Raw genomic sequence first — 6,000 nt, 5'->3', positions numbered from 1 at the left:
GGACTCGATCTCAGGACCAGGATCACGTCCTGAGCCAAAGGCAGACCCTCAATTGCTGTGCCACCCAGGTGTCCCAATTTTACTACTTTAAATAAAGAACTGTTGGGCAGCCCCGGTGGCGCACAGGTTTAGCGCCACCTGCAGCCCAGGGCATGATCCTGGAGACCTGAGATCGAATCCCATGTCGGGCTCCCTGCATGGAGTCTGCTTCTCCCTCTGCCTGTGTCTCTGCCTCTCTCTCTCTCTCTCTCTCTCTCTCTGAATAAATAAATAAATCTTTAAAAAAAATAAATAAAATAAAGAACTGTTCATCAAGAAACACAATAGAAGAGTTGAATGGCAAGCTACAGATCCCAGAGAAAATATTTGCTGGGATTGTTAAATATCAAGGACTAATAAAAAAAAAAGATCAATACTAAAAATATACAAAGGATGTTTATAAATCAACAAGAAAAAGGCAAACAATCTAACAGCAAATGGACGAACACACCCCTCTACAGGCATGTCACAAAAGAGGAAAGAGATAATCAATAAACATGTGAGAAGATACTCAATGTTATTCATTGTTGGGATATGCTAATTAAAGCCTCAATGAAATTTTTTTAACATGCACAAAATTGGCAAACTTAAATAGTCTGAAAATATCATTCTCTGGTGAGAGTGCATAGCAATGAGAATTCTCAAACAATGCTGCACATCTTCACCAAAACCATGTTTTCAGATTTTGCTGGTGGGAGTGTAAATTGGTCTGTTTTGAAACAAAGCCTGGCGTTCGTTCAGCCTGGCATGTTCAATTTGAATAAGGTGAGATAAAATAACCAGAGACGATGGTGCTGCCTGCTATCATAATGCTCTCATTCTTGCCAGCTTAACAAGACTTACAGCATTCCGGGAGAGAAAGATGTGGGGAACTCTGATCCAGTACTAACTATATGCTAAGCATTAAGTTAAGACTTTTTCACATGCCTCTTTAAAGTTGAGGCTCAAGGGGTGCCCAGGAAGCTGTTATTCTACAACAGGAAGCTTCCGGCTGAAATTTCTTCACCTAAAGAAAAATATCTCAGGAGCACTCTTACTCCACCAGGACAAGCTACACATTTACAAATATTACCGTTCTCTGGCGTCTTCCTTCAAGAGACGTTGTTTTCAAACATTTCAATTTTTCGGTACAATAACGATCACACACTGGGATGTGGGAATAAAGGGATTTTTCTTGTCGGTGCCATTTTATGATGATGAGACAAATCCCAGGGATCTTATACGTGAATTATAGGAATGCCCAAAGAAGCAAAGTACCAATCAGATAATAAATACAAACATAAGCAAATTTCCCTCAGCTGAGTAGGGACTTGACTCATCAGGAAGAAAGGGTTCGACAAATAAATCCCAGACATGATTAGAACACACACACACACACACACACACACACACACACACACAAGATAGATCCTGGTGAACTTTCTGAATTCCAAAGATAAGGAAAAAAATCATATAACCTTCAGGCAACAAAGGAACAGGCAATACATTAAAAAAAAAAAACCCATCACACTAGCATCTAATCTCTCAGAATACTGACGTTTGGGAAACAGTGAGACATCTATGAACTGTAAAAGAAAAGGGTCTATGACCTGAAGTGGTGATCTCCCCACTAAGATATTGTTTGTCAAGGCAAAGGAGATATTTTGGGGCAGTCAGGGCCTCAGGAAGAATATACGCCCGCACAGCAGAGATGAGGGAACAAACATGAAGTATACATCAGTCAAATGACAATTTCTTCAGTGCACAGATGTCAAATGGGGAAAGAGATAAAATGACTAAGAAACAGCAGTGACAATAAATCCTGTGGTGTACACTTACATCTAACTAGATCATGATAACATGACTGAGATTTGTAATACAGGAGATAAGAAAAGATTGTTGAAATAGAAAACATATCAAACAAAGCAGAATTCAAGATCAAATATGTTGAAGAGGACAAAAATGATGCTCTGGAAAAGACACAATCATGAAGATGTCACACATCTATATAACAAAAATCTATATAGACACCAAATATATAAAGCAAAACTTGAAATACAAGAAAATCACATAAAACATCCTTATGGGGAGAGATTTTTTTTTAAAGATTTTATTTATTCATTCATGATAGTCACAGAGAGAGAGAGAGAGAGGCAGAGACATAGGCGGAGGGAGAAGCAGGCTCCATGCAGGGAGCTTGACGTGGGATTCGATCCCGGGTCTCCAGGATCGCGCCCTGGGCCAAAGGCAGGCGCTAAACCGCTGCGCCACCCAGGGATCCCTGGGAAGAGATTTTTATATTTATTTAAAAATTTAAAAAGTAGTCAAAAATTAGCAAGGATATAAAGGATTTGAAAATATAAACAAGCTCAATTTTATTTATAAATTTATAGCAGATATGGAAGAGTTAACATTATACTAATATGTCTGTTATATTTCCAAAAAATTCTTGTGCTTCTCCCAAAAGTAAAACTTCGAACATTCCTCAAAAATGTAGAAGTTATACAGGCCGTACTTTGAGCTCAAACCAATAAAACTAGAGATCAACACTGGAGAAATTAATAAAAGCTTTCACTATTTAGAAGTTAAACACTATCTACTGTAAAGAGGAAATAAAAACTGATGTGTAGAACTATTTAGAAAACTACAAAAAAGAACAATGCTATTCAGTGGGCACAACTAAAGTTGTATACCAAATAAAATGCACAGCTTTCAAGGAGTTCATTTAATAAGAAATGAAAATAAATGAAATATGAAACATAAGACATTTCAACTAGATAACAAAATAAACCAGAATAGGAAAACTAATAAAGATGCAAGAGGAAATTAAATAGAAAACCAAAACATACAAGGAATAAACAAAATTAAGAAATTACAAGTTCTTTGATAATATCTACAAATAGCTAAACCTCTGAAAGCCTGCTTAAAGAAAATCAGAGAGGGGTAGCCAGGCTGGCTCAGTCAGTGGAGTATGCGACTCCTGATCTTGGGGTTGTGGGTTTGAACCCCACATTGGGTGTAGACATTACTTAAAATCTTTTTAAAAATAGAGAAAACAAAATATACAATATTCAGGATGCAAAAGGAGATAAAACCCTTAATGAAAGAGAATAAAATCATTATCAGAATACTGTGTACGTCTTTTGGACAATAAATTGAAAATCTAGACTAGCTTCCAACCTTAACTATGCATTATAATCACCTGATGAGCTTGCAAAGTTACTGATGCCTGAGCCCCACTCCCAGAGGTTCTAATTTAATTGGTCTGGGTATGAGGAAGACAAAGGGTAGGTCACATGAGTCTGATGTCCAACCAAAATCTAGAAGCACTAAATCCTTACAGGGCTTCAGCCATGTGGTCCATGAACCAGCAGCATCAACATCTCCAGGGAGCTTGTAAGAAATGCAGAATCTTGGGCCCCAGACCTACAGAATCAGGATGAGCATTTGCATGGCAACCTCCAGGTTGATGTGTATGCACATTAACATATGAGCTGTACTGATCTAGAGAAAATGGACAATTTCCAAGGGAAATAAAGACACTAAAATGTATTTAAGAAGAAAACCTGATGGATTAATTAACACAGAAGATATCAGAAAAGTAAAGACCTACCATTTATAAAGAGGCATTAGACCCAGGGCACCTGGGTGGCTCAGTTGAGTGTCCAACTCTTCATTTTAGCTCAGGTTATGATCTCAGGGTCGTGAAATCGAGTCCAGTTTCAGGCACCATGCTCAGTGGGGATTCTGCTTCAGACTCTCCCTCTCCCTCCCCTTCTCCCCCTCCACCTGCTTGCTCGCTGCCATAAATAAATAAATAAATAAATAAATAAATAAATAAATTTAAAAAATCGTTTTAAAAAATGGTGAACACTAAAATAAAAAAAGAGGCATCAGATCCAAATGCTTTCACAATTGATTTTTTTCACAATTGATTTCTACCTAATCCTTAAAAATCAGATAATGCCACCAGGTTTTAAACCATTCTCGACTATAGAAAAGTTTCCATGTTTATCTTATGCAGCTAGTGTTACATTAACATTCAAACCTGATGACCATAGTATAAAACAAGAAAATGCCACAATTACGAACACAGATACAAAAACTCTAAATACTAGCCAATGTAAGCAAAGAACAATAAATATTGCCTAAGTAGGGTACTTTCACTCTAGAAATTCGAGAATGGTTTAACTTTAAAAAATCTATCAATCTAATTCAGTATCCTTCATGACATTAACAAATACAAAGAGAAAAATCAAGTAATTATATCAATAGGTGGCTAAAAAGTATGTGATATTATTAGACATTCCTAATAAAATCTCTAAGTCAAATAATAATGGAGAGAAACTATCTAACCTTGGTAAATACTACTTTCCAAAACCAACATTATATTAAGTAGTTAACTACTGAAGTATTGCCATCCACTGAGCCACCCAGGCATCCCCCCCACCTTTTTTTTTTTTTTAAGATTTTTATTTATTTATTCCTGAGAGACACAGAGAGAGGCAGAGACATAGGCAGAGGGAGAAGCAGGCTCCTTGCATGGAGGAGGGACTCGATCCCAGGACCCTGGGATCACGACCTAAGCCAAAGGCAGATGCTCAACCACTGAGCTACCCAGGCATCCCAGAAGTATTGCCATCCAAAGGAGTAACACAGAAATGCCTGCTATAATATATATTATTTGGCATCGTTTTAGAAGTTCTAGCTAAGACGCAAAAGGGAAATAATTGACATCTTTTTGTGGTGACCACACACACAGAAATTCAAGAGACTACAAAAGCACAATTGGAATTGGGAAGACAATCTGGTAAATTAGCTGGGTATGTAAAAAATATATAAAAACCAATAGCTTTTCTCTATACTCTAGCAGCATCTAGGTAGCTAAATAATTATAATGTACTTACGACAAATATGACCTATATGAAGGAAGCAGTAATATTTTATTAAAGAATGTAAAACAAAACCAGAATAAAGGAGGAACATGGCTGTGAAGACAGTATGATACAAGTATCAGGCTCAATTTAATATTAAAAATTCATGCAATTTGGAATAAAAAAGTCCCAATGGCCTTTTAAGGGAAACCAGGTTAAAATGCTCTTACTGTTCCTATGGAAGAATAAATGTCGAGAAAACAGTGAAAAAGGAAAAGACTTGCCTTTTGATATTCAAGTTCAGCATAAAGTACTGTGAGTAAAACAATATGCTGTTGGCACAAGAATAATAAGTAGAGCAGTAAAACAGAATGCACTTCATATATAAATCCAAGGTTAAGTTATGAAATTAGTATTTATTTATTTGTATGAGAGAGAGAGAGAGTGAGCAAGCAAGCAAGCGTGCGCACACAGAGACAGAGGGAGAAGGAGACTCTCTGCTGAGCAGGGAGCCCAGTGCAGGGCTCAATCCCCGGACTCCGGGATCATGACCTGAGCTGAAGAAGGCAGACGCCTAACCGACTGAGCCATCCAGGTGCTCCAAGTTATAATCCTAGTACATAAAGTGTAATTTCAGTTCATCAGGGTCAAGGATGACTTACTATAACTGGCTCTCTATCCAAGAGAAAAGGGAAATTAGAGCCCCTGCCAAATAACATACACCAAAATAACTTGAACTGTATATAAATCCAAACAAAATCAAAACATCATTAGAAAATCTATGTGTGTATTTGTAGAATCTTGGGGGGGAGAAAAGACCTTTTTAAGTAGGACAAGACACCCTAGGAATCATAAAGGGGAAAATAAATATAACTGATTATACAAATAGGAGATTTTTATGTATGCAGAGATAACGTAAACAATAACAAGGTAAACCATAGACTGAAAAACTGTGCAGCAAGTGTATTAAAAAGCTAATCGGCCAGATGTTCAAAGGACTAAATAGGAAATGGGGCACAGCATTTGAACAGGTGATTCATAAGAGAAAACTCAAATGGCTATTAGCCACGTTAAAGTATTACTTAACTCCACCAGCAGTCAGGTCAAG

The sequence above is a fragment of the Canis lupus genome, chromosome X (genome assembly GCF_003254725.2).
Source record: "Canis lupus dingo isolate Sandy chromosome X, ASM325472v2, whole genome shotgun sequence".
NCBI lineage: Eukaryota > Metazoa > Chordata > Mammalia > Carnivora > Canidae > Canis > Canis lupus.
This window is presented reverse-complemented; position numbering follows the sequence as displayed.